At 38.1% G+C, this 16500-nt stretch overlaps 1 protein-coding gene across 1 annotated transcript in view; it reads right to left on the bottom strand.

The window, feature by feature from the left end:
• Window positions 1-14884: 14884 nt before the first annotated feature.
• LOC115785612 (sodium- and chloride-dependent GABA transporter ine) overlaps window positions 14885-16500 on the bottom strand; it is a 14201-nt gene continuing 12585 nt past the window's right edge. Inside the window, exon 14 of the mRNA XM_030737373.1 lies at window positions 14885-16500. This exon is cut by the window's right edge and continues 544 nt beyond it. The gene's annotated coding sequence lies outside the window, so the exon portion shown is untranslated.

Genomic DNA, 16500 nt, shown 5'->3' with positions numbered 1-16500 from the left:
ATTATATTTATTTATAGTCTATATGCCAAAGCTCTTTTCTTGGTTTCCTCTTTGCTCTCTTTGACTGTTGACAACAGTTATGTCATTGATTAATTCAGAAAGCATGAAAAGAAGGAGCTGGGGGTGTAGGTGTGTTTCAAAGTGATTTGCAGTTGCACAGCAACTGTGGACAGGCTGAAGCAGGCAGGCTTTTATAACAACTAGATGCAAGCTGGACGTCTTCTTTTCCCTTTTATAATAGACCTTTGTTGAGTTATTGGTTATTCACTTTAGTAATAAAATATCAGAACTTATCTGAAAATTAGATAATCAAAATGTATCCAAAGCAATGATATTTGAAAACCAGGGATCATATTTTGCAATCAAAAGACTTAATGCAAGGATGGGCAGTTACTCATTTAGTGAGCACTTTTGTGAAGTTGAAGCTAACTGCCACTGTAATACAGTCGGGCATTTTGTGAAAAAGCTCAGAAGTGGAAGACTGACAATGAACAGGAGAGTATAGGCAGACCTAGACAGACTGGATACAAAAATACAAAATCAAAAAGTGCGTGAAAGAGTGAGTGTGATACAGCAGTAACCATTCAGGGGATTACATTTTTGTTGGGGCGTGAGGGGGTGGGGGTGAAAAACTACAAGATCGTGAAAGAACTCCAATCAGACTGCAGTAAGGGTGTCATTAAGCAAAGACATGAAATACTGTCTGAAAAATTTGTCTTAAACTTTTAGAGACGAGCTTGTATTTTTGGATAGAATATTGAACTCTGAAGCAGCAAAATTTTGGGTGTAATCTTCAAGAAATAATAATAATTAAAAAAAAAAAGCTAAACTATTCAAGTGAAATGAGATATTTTGGGAAGTACATTTACTGTTTCAGTTGTGTTTTATAGAATACAGGAAAGTAAGATCCTGGGAACACAGGAATGACTCCTGCTGAACGAAGAACCAGATGATTATCAACAGTCATAGGATTCAGCCACCAAGAACATATTATAACAGTCAGGTCAAGGATACAAGAATCAGGATTAATCGACTGACTGTTGGTACCATACCAATGTATCTGTAAATATGCATCACGAACTACAATCCCTCTATTCTTGTATAGTATTATTGTTATAGGCTATAGGTTATGCTGCATCTCTTTATTGCTGCTCAATTCATTTTACTGCTGTAATAAAGTGAATTTATTTAATCTTTTAAAACACATTCATATGTTGTGCCAGATGAAAAGACTGCAAATGCACACACACAGTTTTCAGTGTAGGAACAATATAGGTGCCATCTTTATATACACTACATTGCCAGGAGCTCAGTGAATTCCAGTGTGGTGCCATGATAGGATGCCACTTGTGTAAGTTTTCACGCTACTAAATATTCCACAGTCAGCTGTTAGTGGTGACGAATCACGTTTTTCCATCTGGCAATCTGATGGATGAGTTTGGTGGTTGCCAGGAGAACAGTAGTGACTGCATTGTGCCAAGTGTAAAGTGGTGTGGGGTTGTTTTGTAGGATTTGGGAACAGTTTGGGGATGGCCCCTTCCAGTTCCAATATGACCAAGGACCATAAAGAAATGGATGAGTAAGTTTTGGTGTGGAAGAACTTGTCTGGCCCATAAACACACTCCTAAACCTTGAGGAAAGCCTTCCCAGAACAGTTGAAGCTGTTATAGCTGCGAAGGGTGAGCCAACATCATACTATACCCTATGGATTAAGAATGGGATGTCGCTCAAATTCATATGCGTGTGAAGGCAGACGAGCAAATACTTTTGGCAATACAGTGTATGCAAAATTTACATTCTGAATTAATAAATGTTGCTTTTTCAGTCTAATTCAGCTAACATGCCTGTATCAGTTCAAGCAAAGCTAACTGTTCTCATTAGCACACTCGATTTAACTTTCATTTTACCATTTCCTCCTGCAATATTGCTGATTGTACTCATATCTCACTCAGATGATAATCACAGGTCATGTTTATTGATCTCTGTGGTGATTTACTATCTGCCTGGTGGCCACTAGTCCATTGCACCTAAAACTAATCCCCAAAAGATTCCTACAGGGAAATCTCCTCAGTGTGATGCATTAAAATAAGACAATGGTCCACTGCGTTTCTTTTATTCCAGTGTCATAATCTTTCGTAACTGCTGATAAACCTTATAGTTTCTCTCTGGAATATTTCTCATTTATCTAACACACAAATAACACAATCGATAGGTGCAGTGGGTGTGTACTCTGTTTGACCTTTAAGCCAATAAACACTTGCCTCCGCAGGCAGCTCCTCTGGAAGGGCTGCAATTACATAAGCAGGTTTTACTGAGTCGTGTTGTGAGTAATTCCTTTGTGCGAGGGTTTAGTAAGTGCTACATTTTTGTAATTTTTACTGTCATTCAAGTACGGATGTAGCTCAGTAGCTGCACATGACATATCTGTCATGTACTGAATAGAGGAGCTGTTTGTGTCATTATTTTATCAGTTTGCACTGTGTTATCAGTGTTGTGACTCTCATAAAGTCCTTGTGTTGATAATGACAGTCTGAACAAAGTGTACTTTGTTACTTACTGGAAGTTTGGCATCAAGTATCAGTAATAGATTTTGGCATAGTTTCAGTCACAGTGCTCCATTAACACAAACAAATTCCTAGTGTTTCTGTCTCTCTGCGACAGTTATGTATTCAACCGTAGCCTTCAAGTTAAAATATGCAGCACCATGAAACCTGATTAGGGATCTTTCAGAGAGCACATGGCAGCGGCATGACATACTGTGTTGTAGAATAACGAGCGGTGATGAAATCTCCTGAGATAAAGTTAATGTAGTGGACGGGGGTGTAAAAGAAATTAGGTTCTGGCTGCTCTGTTCTTCATAAAGGGTGAGAGGAAGGAGCAGGTGGAGCAGGACCTACTGAGGTCGCAGCCCTCATCTATAAAACCGAGTGATGACTGCTGGCATTAATAATTCAGCAGTCTTACTGAAAATTACCAAAAAAAAAAAAAAAACATAGCTCCTGCATTATTTAAAGTGCACGCTGAATTGATTACACTTATCAATTGATAATAAGATTATCTTAAGTATTCAACTTACAGTGGCACTCCAGCAATCAAATCAGCTTTTAATATAGATTTTACACCAACAAAAAAATGCTCTGCTTGGAGGATTCAAGCTGTGAAATCAGCCACATGCTGTAATTGCTATTCAGGAGGTGTCTCAATGTCGTTGCTGCAGCATAGAGTAGTGTTACTGAAGACCCACATCTTTCATTCAACATGAAAAAATAATGATTATTTCACCGAGTTACATTTGATCCTTTTGACTCTGCGGGAGATTTTATCTTATTAGATGCATCTGACACAATTTTGGGATGTTTTGCTCACCAATCTGATTTCTTTTGCTCGGCTATCAGCATCGCTGACACAGTGCTGCAGCTTAAACTTAATCACACTCTTGATGAAAGTGCACATTTGTGTATTATGGCTGCAACAGTCATGGCTGGAGACGTATTTTGGGGTTATCTGTCCCACTTTTGTGAACGCATTAACTTTTGAATGCCTGGAAGCAATTTCTGCAAATTTGGCACGGCTGTTGACTTGGACTCGAGGATAAACTGAATAATTCTTTTGATAACAGTTGCATGTTCTTTAATTTATAAGTGGTGTGAAGCTTCTTGGCTGACAATAATTATCAACATTTAGTACCAATGTGCTTGTTTTAATAAAGGCTCTAATGTCACATTGCTTTGTTATAAAATAGATTATGCAGATGTTACATACAGCAACCAATCCATTTAAGCTACTTTCACCAATACACTTACTCTTTTGTTTTAAGAACCAGAGACATCTAGAACATGACTAAGATTTGACACATGCTTTCAAGGCGCTTTGTTATGGTCCTTTTTGTCTGCCAGGCTGTCTGAAAGCTCCACCTCTTCGTTGATGTCTGTACTGAGTCTTGTATTAAATAATGACTACAGCGTGCACAATAAATACAAAGGAGAGTTGTGGATGGTTGTGAGTGTGTATTTGTGACTGAAAGCAAAATAGTAAAAGAGATGAAGAATGAGAGTGTGTTATGGACAGGAAATATATTATACGTAGGGAAACAAAGAGAGAGGAGCAAATGTCACTACAATTTGAGTAAATAAATGCGTTTAGATTCATACACATTTAGGATTTCATGAGAGACAGTTTGATGCATACAGTTAGGTCCATAATTTGTTGGCCAAAGGCATAATTTTTGTAGTTTTGTCTCTGTACACATCCACAGTGGATTTTAAATCAAATAATCAAGATGTGATTGAAGAGCAGACTTTCACTATTAATTCAGCGGGTTTACAAAAATTGTTTCATGATTAGACATTTTTATACACTGTCCCACATTTTCAGAGGCTTGGAAGTAATTGGACAAACTAACATAATTTTAAATATAAGGATTGTTTTTAATACTTGAAAATCCTTTGCTGTCAATGACTGCCTGAAGCCTCGAACCCATGGACATCACCAAATGGTGTTTCCTCCCTTGAGATGCTCTGCTAGGCCTTTACTGCAGCCACCTTCACTTTATGCTTGTTTTTGTTTGTTTTTAAACCTTTATTTTACCAGGTAAAATGTTTAAAAAACAGATCTCATTTACAAACTTGTCCGTGGGTCTTTCTGCATTCAGTTTGTCTTCAGCAAATGAAAAGCTGCTCTCTTGGGTTGAGATCAGGTGACTGATTTGGCCATTGAAGAATGTCCCATTTCTTTGCCTTGTGAAACTCATACTGTTTTTGCAGTATGCTTTAGGTCATTATCCAGTCACACTGTGAAGTGCTGTCTGGTCAGTTTTGCAGCATTTGGGTGAAGAGCAGAGAGTATGGGTCTGTACACTTCAGAGTTCATCCTGCTACTTCTATCAGCAGTCACATCATCAACACTTGCGACCGCAGTCATGCATGTCCATGCCATAACATTGCCTCCACTATGTTTGCCAGACAATGTGGTATGCATCAGATCATGAGCTGTTTCTCTCCTTCCTTCTCATCATTCTGGTACAAGTTAAGCTGGTTTCATTTATCCAAAGATTTTTTTCAGAACTGCACATCCTTTTTTTTTTTTTAGATGTTTTCTGTCAAAGTCTAATTTGGACTTCCTGTTCTTGAGTGGAATCAGTGGTTTGCACTTTGCTTTAAACCCTTCAGTATTTCTATTCATGAAGGTGTCTCTTGATTGTAGACCTTGACAATGATACTCCTACGTCCTTGAGTGTGTTCTTTACTGGTTAGAGGTTGTAAAATTGTTTTTCTTAACCATGGAAATAATTATGTCATCATGGACTCTAGTTGTCTTCTATGGTGTTTCAGGCCTTTTGGTGTTGCTGAGCTCATTCTTTTTAAGAATGTGCCCTATTATTGATTTGGTCACTCCTGAGATTTTTGCTGTCTCTCTGAGAGTTTTTCAGCCTAATGATGACCTCCCTCACTTGCACTGACATCTCTTTGGCCCTTGTGACAGTGAAAAGATATAAAATACAAGTATAATACTCTGAATCAACCTTATGCCTTCTTCATTTGGAAAGAAATAATGAGGAAACAGGCCTCACCAGGTCATAAATTCATGTGTCAGTCAATTGCTCAATTAATTTTCAGCCTCTGAAAATGGGGCCATGTGTATAAAAATGGCTATAACTGCTGAACAGTTAATGCAATTTTATTTATTTTTTTGTTAAATCCCTTGAATGAAAGCAGAAAATTTGCACTTCGATAACATATTGATTATTTGATTTCATATCCACTGTGGTGTACAGGGACAAAACTGCAACAACTGTGTCTTTGTCCAATAAATTACAGATGTAACTGTAGATAAAATTCAGTTATAGATTCATTTTTAAAAATGCCCTTTGGGTATTAACAAATACAATAATTCTGAGATTAATACGAGATACATTATGTTGGCCATACAGTAACATCTAATCAAACCCAATTATATTAACCTCCTTTCTAAATATTGTTAAAGCCAGTTAAGTCAGCACCATTACAAGTGTTACAACATTATCCCTGCAAGGGAAAAATAATAAAGCTGGAATAATCTTATTACAGTAATTCATGTGTTTTGAAAACTAATTCCATCAATGCTTTCAGATCATAAGCATAAGCGTTTATTGATTTTAACATATTTGCCCATCCTAGCCACATGCTGCATTAACTTACTTTTTTTTTTTTTTTTTTTGCTTGTCTAGTGTTTGTTTTTTAATACCATGTGACAAAAACTCATTTCGGTAATTGGGTTTTGTGTCTCTTCAGGAAATTGCTGGGTGTCAAATTCTTTAGCCAGGCCTGCAATAGCAGCCTTTGAGTGATAATTATAGGCCCTTAAAATCATCCACAATGGACATATTTAAATTCATGTCAGTACAAACAGAAACACACACACACACACACACACGCACTCTTTGATGGTGTGTGAGGTGTATCCTTACCTCTCAGATGAGCTAATAGTCAAACTGATCTTTATGATGATAAAGGTACTAACACACACAGAGTTAGACACATGAATTGTGTGTGTATGTGTGTGTGTGTGTGTGTGCTGTTATTTGTTTGTTTAGAGCACCAACTCTCCATGATTAAAAAAAATACAGATTTCAAAGCAGCTGTCAAGTGGAGGCTCAGTCGTGTCACCACCATCCATTCTGAACGTCCCCAGGAGAGCTGACCCACTTCATGGTGCAATTTGTCTCAATGACATCCTCCTTCTCTTCTGTCTTTTTCTGCTGCTGTCACCATAAATACATTTGGATGACCTCAAAAAGGAAGGAAAGTTAACTTCTGTATTTTTTTTTTTCTGACCATGGTGACACTGTTCTGACAGTAAAATCAATAAGGATCAACAGGAATCCACACCGCTGTCAGTGTGACACAATTATCCCTGCTCGGTCCAGGCTGTGATCTGCTTTAATTCTTTCAGACACCTGCACAGATTCTGAATGGAAAAAAACTTTTTTGTACTAATGTTAATGCTCCAAAGTAGTTTCTCTCCATGGTGGAGACAACCTTGATACTGATGATAACATATTGCTCAACTCCCTAGAAAATGTTATAATTTGTAAATGTATGAATTCAGATGAGTTGATATTTTACATAGCATGCAAGCTTCCTGCTGCAGTGGGATTAAAGTGTGGTTAAAATGACACATATCTGACTACACATATACTGTGGCTTTCATATATGCAAAGAATGCTAACTAGCCACATGTGTGTAGAGACTTGTTGTATGAAAAATTAACAGTAAGAAGTTAAAAACATTTAACTATTATTTCCCACCTTTGCTGTGTAAAGAAGGAGTTTAGTTTCTGGCTGTGAGCAGAGCTCCACCAGCTCCAACATTAAAACTGTCCATTTTTGGTTAATGGCAAAATAGAAATATTACATAAATCTCAGCTTTATACATTTGCCAGCCTAGCCTTCATAGTTTCTTGAGGTGTTCCCCCAGACCTTTGCTGCTTTTTACATCAGTGTTTTGGAGGTCTTGCAAGAATATAAAGCTGGCTTGGCACTGACTCATGCAGACCAAAACATCTACATGGGACTATTTAAATCCCTGTGGTAAGGAGTGATCCACAATGTGGATAGTCTTGATTTAAGTAAACAAGGTTATGGCCTTGACAATCACGTGTACCAATGTTTTAACCTTCCATTTAGAGAATATATATTTGCAATACTTCTAGAAAAGGGAACCATACCTGGAAACAAAGTGTATGAGCTGGAGAACAAGTAATGCTGAATTACAGAGGTGTTTCACAAAAATTGATTTGAATTGAAAAAAGGGCAAAAGCAAAACCCCCTCAAGTCAAACTAAGTGCAAATTTAGACAGGCATGCAGAAACTCCACAAACATCAGGGCCAAATTCAGTGCCCTGCCACACATATGAACCTCATTTAGGTTGGATAAGTGGGAGAAAATGGATGGATGGATGGATGTGAGCTTAGTAAAAGCAATTTATTCCTGCACCCAAAGAGAAAAGAAACAGGGGGAATAATCATCGTTCTCGTAGTGATGCACAGAAAACATTTCATGTCTCATTTGCATGTCTACACCTGTTCCAGCCTCATCTGAAATCCAATGACATTCTTCAGGGGGAGTTTCGTTCCATGAGCAGAAGCGCCGCTGCGTTGTATGCCACCCTCCTGCATGAACAAAGCAACACATCCATTCTATACAAGCGTTATTATGTAGAAAGCTTTCTCTTCCGTTTGAAGGAGTGCATGCATATTCAGTGACACCTGCAAAGATGCAACTCTTTCCCGAGCTCATTCACAGGGCTTTGTGACAGCATACCCTATTAATGTATGTATATTTCATATGTGCTTTGATGCACAGGCACATTCACCACCCAGTTACTGTTTTTTCTATCATCCTTACTATTATTATTATTATTATTCTGATTCATTACACAATGTAACACAAGTTTTGTTCCCAGCCTTTTAGTGTTATATTCCAATTGCTTATGTCTAAAACAAATGTAAAATTGCTTACATTCATCATAAACTTCGCTTCTGTGACCACGGCAACGAAAGATATGCATTTTCACTATAGAAACAGTCGATTTTGCATCTTCTCATTCATACAGTCAGACTAAGAACACTATATGCATTGCAAATTTACACAGATTACCAAAAACTGTTCAGCAGTGTGTGGTTTTCCGAGATTTACGACTATACTGCAAATTACTTTCACGAATCAATCCCCAAATATAGTCGCCCATCATGTTCTTGTTATATTGTCCTTGGTAACGGCGTTCAAAGTTCATAATGTCCTGGTGAAAGTGCTCGCCTTGCTCCTCTGAATAAGCTCCCATGTTCTCTTTGAACTTATCAAGATAAGCATCAAGGATATGGATTTTGAGTGACATCCTGCAGCCCATTGCAGCATAGTTCTTTATCAGAGTCTGAACCAGTTGTGCATAGTTTTCATCTTTATGATTGCCTAGGAAGCCGTGAACCACTGCGACAAAACTGTTCCAAGCCGCTCTCTCCTTCCTATTCAGCTTCTTGGGAAATTCACTGCACTCTATGATCTTCTTGATTTGTGGTCTGACGAAGACACCAGCTTTGATCTTTGCTTCAGACAGCTTAGGGAAAAGATCTTGGGGGTAATTGAAAGCTCTCGACTCCTTATCTAGAGCCCTGAAAAATTGTTTTATGAGCCCCAACTTGATGTGTAATGGTGGCATCAGCACCTTGCGTGGGTCCACCAGTGGCTCCCACTTTATGTTGTTCTTCCCCACAGAGAACTCTGTCCGCTGAGGTCAGTCCCGCCTGTGGTAGTGCGCTTCAGTATCCCGGCTGTCCCAAAGGCAAATAAAGCAAGGATACTTTGTAAAACCACCTTGGGGGCCCATCAGGAATGACATCATTTTGAAATCTCCGATAACTTCCCAGCCGTACTCATACTTCAAGGCACCTAGCAACATCTTGACACTGGTGTATTCCTCTTTCAGGTGCACCGAGTACGCTACAGGAAGAGATGGATACTTGTTCCCATTGTGAAGCAGCACGGCTTTGAGGCTCTTGCATGAACTGTCTATGAAGAGGCGCCACTCCTTCGGGTTACAGGTGATACCTATAGTCTCGAATAGACCGGCCACATTGTTGCAGAAGCACAGTCCATCTTGATGACTGAAGAAGCTGGAAAAAACTTGGTGACGCTTCCTCTGATCTGTGACTTGGACGCTTTCATCTAATAAGTTCCATTGCTTGAGCCTTGATGTCAGAAGCTCAGCGTTGGACTTGGTGAGCCCAAGGTCTCTGATCAGATCGTTGAGCTCTTTTTGGTTAGGGTAGTATGGCTTCCGCTCCTCAGCTGCATATGAAGAGAAATCAAGATCTTCAACGTCTTCCTCAGTGTCTGACCTGCTGCTTTCTCCTGAAGCAGTTGCTTTCACAGAGTACTTTTTCACTCTTGTCTTTATAAATTGGCCGCATACGTAGAGAAATGCGTCTGCTGGATGTATGCAACCTCTTGATGCCATCTAAATTGACTGAGTTGCTGTGTACTGTAAGGAAAAAGGACATCTCTCCAAACTTGATAAAAAATGGTTAATCTTTATTCCATGCAGTATCAAAGTACAAGAGTGTACTGAGGATTCAGCGGCGCAAGACTGATCACCCGGTACCAGAATAACACCCAATATATACATTTGAAAGTAGTGGTCCTTCCTAAGCTCCTCTTGTAATGGGTGTGGGGTGAAGTGTATGTACAAGTGTACGTACAATTCTGTACAGTCCCAGAAAGTTCTACATAATTCTGGACAGTTCTAGAAACTTCTTGATAGTTCTCACAATTCCAGAAACTTCTTGAAGTCTCTTGAAATATCGCGAATATCCTTAAAAATAGATAAATTTCAAAATATCATTGTGCTGACCACAAAAGCAATGTTTACAGGGAATAATAACTTTTTTCTATTCATTTAAGGCACAAACAATTGGGAAAACACACTTAACAACTGGGAACAAAATTTTTTTTTAAAATTGTTACATTGTGTTATCTGATTCATCCCTATTGCTCACCTGCATATGCAAGCCAGAGAAGGTGGGCGTATAGTACCTTCTCTTCTCTAGCATTTCTCTTCAGTTACTTCTTAATGATTAGTTGAGTTGGGAGTTACCAGCAGGCCTGTTTCATGTTTTGATTTTATCAGTTTAGTTTACTAAACCTGAATCAAACAGTTCCATGATGTGGTTGGTTCATGTTCTTCTTCCTCTTTTGTTTTTGCTGGGACGCAACATTGTGGTGACTCATATGTTAGGTTTCTTTGAACCATGGATTTAGTGACCAAACCAGTATATAAATAGTAGAATTTACTAAACCTATTCCTCTCAAATATTTCATATTTAATATGCAGGTCTGAAATTTTAAACTAAATTGTAATGCTGATAAAGAGATTAGGCAGAGTAAGTCCACAATTCTGTAATGCTTAAATAAACCTGTACTTGGGGAAATTAAATGGCCAGGAAGCAATATGACTACAATCTTGGGAAAAAAAAAAAAACAAACTGATTTTCATAAGAACCAAACAGTAGCTCACATTTTGGGAAAAAAAAAAAAAAAAAAAAACAGCTTATGCTGTGGGCTGTGGCCTCATTATCAGCAGGAGGTGAGCTCTATTCAGGGCCAGGCTCTTAAGCCTGAAAGAAACCCCCAAAAAATCTGTACAAAGCAAAGCACCAGTACAGCATCTGAGCTTCAAAAGCTCTTATCTGCATATGAATACTTATAAACAGGCAAGATATACTAATGAGCACCATAATGGGGTGAAATACAAAACTTGCATAAACAAATATGCTTATTCGTGCACACTGGGCAAATCCTGCCCAGTGTGCCATATAAAGATGCTGTGTTAAGTGTTTGAATGGGCTGAGAATTCAAGCAACCAGCAGTTCCCTGTGTTGTTTGCAGCACTGTTACTACAAGCCACCGAAGCTTTGCTGAATGCACATCAAATAAACCACACTGGCAAGCAAATGAATATTACAGACGCAGTGAAGAAAAGATTTGTGTCAAGATTTGTTACTGCAAAATGAAAATGTGCTCAATGCAAATCAGCAGCCACACAGAAACTAGTTAAAAATATATGCATGTGAGCAAAGGTGTGAAGTAAAACAGCACTGCAGGCCTTGGTATTGATATGATGATATTAAGGATATAATCAGACTTAAGTTTGTGTTTGCAGAGTTGCTTTGCTCCATCACTTAGACTATTCACAAGATTATTCATATCTTTAGATATGTGTGGGTGACACCCGCCGCACAAGTATATTTTTAACCTCTAAAAAAGTAGACTATATGTGTATATATAGCTGCTACTGTGGATTCCTTTTATTAAGAAACAAAGTCTGTAATTGTATCATCATGATGGAGTCATGTATGTCAGTCGAGTGGTTAATGAGGAAAAAAGTCCCCTTCTTTGATGTTATTCTCAGCACAACCCCAGTGACCGGTAACAGTAGGCATATAATCAACTTTGATCTCTGCTTCTTTTACTTAATTATCTTCTGTCTCGCCCTTTCTCACACATATACAGACCCACACAAAGGCATGCACACTCACTAAAATAAACCAGATGTGATTTTCTTGTCTTCATGTGAAACGCTGCAAACTCAAATGAAAACTAGGATGGCAACGGAACAGAAAACTCATCATGAGGAAGTGAAATTGCTAACATTTCAAGTTTCTTCTCAGGCTGTGTTATACTTTGAACCAGTGGATTTCCAAGTTACTTCAACTCTAGAAAGGTTAGATAAGATCTGAATCAGCTCAAGCAGGAGGCTCAGTTGTTGGTTTACCTCATTTCCTGGCACATATAAATGTCTTCACACCTACAAACATGAGTTAGACAGTGGCCCATCTCCCCCTTCATTGCCCAAGCAGGCTTGCAAACGCTTCCCCTTTTGCTATGGATGGCCATTAATTTGCTTCCCCTTGGGTCACACAGTCTACATCTATTGATCAAACAGCGCTCCCAGTGCTAATTTAGTGCCCGTGATACATTCTGTCATGAGGGAAGCAGAAGGCAGTATTGATTAACGTACAGTTCTGCTAGGACCACTGGTGTAGCACTCTATGGCGAGGGCATAATTAACTTCCCAAACCTCTTAGAGCACTGCATTCAACTGTGCTCTCCTCAGCCTCAAGTGTTTCTGCAGCTCAGTGTGCTGACCGCAGAGACAATGATCAGAACCTCAGTCCCCAGTGGAGTCATTCAATCTGTATACTGGTGATGCTGGTAAGTAGTGCAAATAAACCATTTACACAGTTCCATACTAACATAGGCATATAATCCTATTAGTGCATAAAAATGTCCCACCAAATGATTGCTAGTAGCATCTATTTTTTTCATCTAGGTGATTATAAATAAAAAAATTATAATCTTATGTTACAATACAACATTTTTACTACATACATCTGTGGAGGAAACCTCTGTCAATTAAAGAGAAAGTCAAAGATGTATATATACAAAGAAAACCAAAGGACAGCAAAGGACCACAAGAGCTAAAACAGCATGGACTAACCCTCTACTGCACACATTTTGATGGTACTTGCTGAAAACAATTCAGCATCATTTACTGATTCATTTTGGGCCATTTTATTAGCAAAACAAAATTTTTTATACTTCAAAGACCCCGAGTCCAAGATATTTTTCGTTGCCTTGGGGCAACATTATGCAACAATGGTACAAAACGACAAAGAAAATTATTAATTCATAGAGCATAATACGACTGTTAGTGAGCAATAAAAAGATCCGAAAATTATGAAATAAAGGATTGAAAAACATATTTATATATATGACTTGATACAGGCTTAGGGGTCGTATTGCGCGGTGTCATGTCGCATTGATTCTCGTGCTGTGAGACGTCACTTTGTGTGAAACTTCACAAGACAGTTCTTCTGTGCTGTAAAACAGAGTTGCACATTATACTTTATCCACATCACTTTTGGTGATCCTGCGCACACAAGAATCCTGCATCTTCCCTTGCTGTCATATACTGTTGGCCAGTGTGATGTATTGTCCAAGTGGACAGTACATCACACCCTCCTGAATGGGAGGCTTGGGTCTTCTTCCTCTTCTCCTCATACTTTTGAGATATTCCACCACTGGTTCATCCCCTCTTCTTGTTTTCTTTTTTGGATTTGCATTTCTTTGTTCACTTTGGGATATGAATGCATACAAGCACATGAGGTCGCTTTTTTGTCATCCCATTCTAAGTGCAGTCCCGTCTGCAGAGCAGCCAGCATGTCACCACTGCCATGTCTATCAAATGAAAGACAAGGCAGTGGTACCATTTTTTTAGGGTTAGGGTTAGGGTTAGAATTAGGGTTACCTTATCTTATGTAGGGTACCCTAACCCTAAACCTGTACATGTAAGTCTCCCTCAAGAGCTACACCTTATTTCAGAATGAGACAATGAAAAGAAAAACAGAATTAATGAATGTACAAAAATAAATAAATCATAATACTAATTACAAAATATATATTTTTGAAAACCCTCTACAACTACTACAGTTATTCTCATTTTAAATATGATTACTAGGAAAGACATTCTTACCTTCTTCTCACACTATGTGGTCCTGTGACCATGTGTCCTGCCTTCAAATAATGCTTGATAGTGACTTCCACATCTTACTGGACTAAAAATTTTATACTTCTTAAAACACTCTAATTGGTTGGCATCATTTAAGTTCACATGTACTGGGCATGCTGCCCAAGGGCAACGCTGTGCTGTACAGGGTTAAGTGAGTGAAAGTAAAAGAGGAACTGTTATGTTGTACGCAGAGATGTCTCCTCTTTTCCTTTTTTTGTTGCTTTGCTGCCACCTAGTGAATCTTTGAGGTATTAATCAGATAAACGTTTGCACACTTCTTTCAGAGAGCAGAACAAAGATGAAAGCTTTTTATTGAACAGAATGTTAAACACCCAGAAATCTTAACATAGTAGAAATATGATTTTTAAAATAGTGGCATTGAGCAAAACATACAATAATTAATTAATTAATTAATTAATTAATTAATTAATTAGTTAATTAATGAGAATGAAACCTGATCTATCCAGTGCATGATAACACATGGTTGCGTTTTTGTTTTGTTTTTGTTTTGTTTTTTGTTTTGGGGGGGCATAGACGACACCGCAACAAAGAACAGAGGAAAAATACACACACTAGGTGATCAGGGCAAGTTCAATTCAATTCAATTTTCAATTCAATTTTATTTATATAGCGCCAAATCACAACAAACTGTCGCCTCAAGGCGCTTTGTATTGTGGGTAAAGACCCTACGATAATAATAAGTGGAAACAACAGGGAACAACAGGTGAAATCAATGACACTAATAACACAGAGGAAGCAAAAATAAACACAAAACACAGGGAACACACTGAGAACCTAAACAGTGAGAAAAACTAAGAAACAAAACCTGAAAAATACTCCAAAAAGGAACTAACGCACCAGGCCAACGGCCCAGGATCATGACAAGATTACATAAAAATACAGCACACAAAGGCACATAAGGTGACATCAAGTTTCAGAACTACTGATAAAACTTTTATAATCTTCTTTGCACCAGTTTAATGTCAGTTCAAATGGTCTGTGATCATATATTCATTATAGATTTGGTCTAAAAGACACTCTGAATATCTATCTATAAATTCAGAAAAGGCCAAGGATGTACTGTGCAGCACAAACATTTAACTAATCTCATATGACACCATGAGAGCAAAATTGACACATATATTTTCCCTATTAATTTCTATCAGTTTTTTTTTACACAAAAATATTAACCCTGTAATACCCCAGTCATTACCAGTAATGACTGGTAATTACCAGTTATGATAATTGGTCTCCCAAAGCTTGGCAATCAGGGAACAAAAAGTAAACATTATATCTGACAGACATAAAAAAAACAAAACAATTCCACATAAAACCCTTTTTGCTTTTCTTTAGGTTATGACTGAGTACTCACAGAGTTAAATCAAAGATTGTTCCCACAACGACTGAACCCATTTGACCCACTAAATTTAGACTTTGCCCTAGAGACGCAGGGTCAACCATTAAAAGCATTACTTTCCACCACAGTGCAATCTTAAAGGTAAATCTTTTGTTAAAATAAATGGCTTTTCTACCAAAGGAAACGTTTTCATTTCTATTTCAAGGCTTTGAAAGAAAACCAGAGATTAATGGCAGGTTTGGGGTCAAAACACAATCAAAATGAAAAGTTAACAAATAAATGTTGCTCTAATGAAGATAATCCACCCTTATTAGCCCAATTCAGCTTTAAAGCGCTAGATCAAAGGCTCCACCTATAATCTCTAAACTCTTGTGAGTTCAGTTTTGTTATAAAAAATTATCCATCTTTCCATCTGCAGTTAGACCAGCTTATCCTTTAGAGCAGGGGTGTTTTCCCAAGGGGCCACATGAGAAATTGGGACTGTTGTGGTGTGCCGCACCAAGAAGCTGAACTCATTTCTGCTCAGTAGTAATTTTTTTTATCTCTTTATAAACTGCTGCTAAAAAGAGTAGATGTTACAATTAAACAATGAAAATGTGAAACTGGCATGCTGACATTTATCACTATCTAATTAGCATTACCCAGTGAGAGTTTCATGGTCCTGGGTCTTAGACCCAAGATTTTTGAGCTCTTGGACTCATTAAATATATTCAGTTTGATTCCCTGTGTGTTTATTGTTTGTAATTTAGCTTTGTGTTTTTCCTTAGTATTTATCTCTAGTGCTTAGTTGTAGTTGCTATTTGTAGTCTAGTTGTTCCTCAGGGTTTGATTTCCTTTTATTCATTAGCCTCTGTGGGATCTTAGTTCCTGGTGTTGACTGTATTTTCATGCATTTTCTTGCTCTCAGTTCCCATTAGGCTTTGAGTCTTGATTACAGTTTGTTCTCTATGAGCTCTTGTTAAGTTCCCTATATTCTGTGTTTTCAGAAATCACAAAGCTGGTCTTGATTGCTCCATCCCTGGATGTGTAAAGCTGCATTT

The sequence above is a fragment of the Archocentrus centrarchus genome, chromosome 9, assembly GCF_007364275.1.
Source record: "Archocentrus centrarchus isolate MPI-CPG fArcCen1 chromosome 9, fArcCen1, whole genome shotgun sequence".
Taxonomy (NCBI): Eukaryota; Metazoa; Chordata; class Actinopteri; order Cichliformes; family Cichlidae; genus Archocentrus; species Archocentrus centrarchus.
This window is presented reverse-complemented; position numbering and strand designations above follow the sequence as displayed.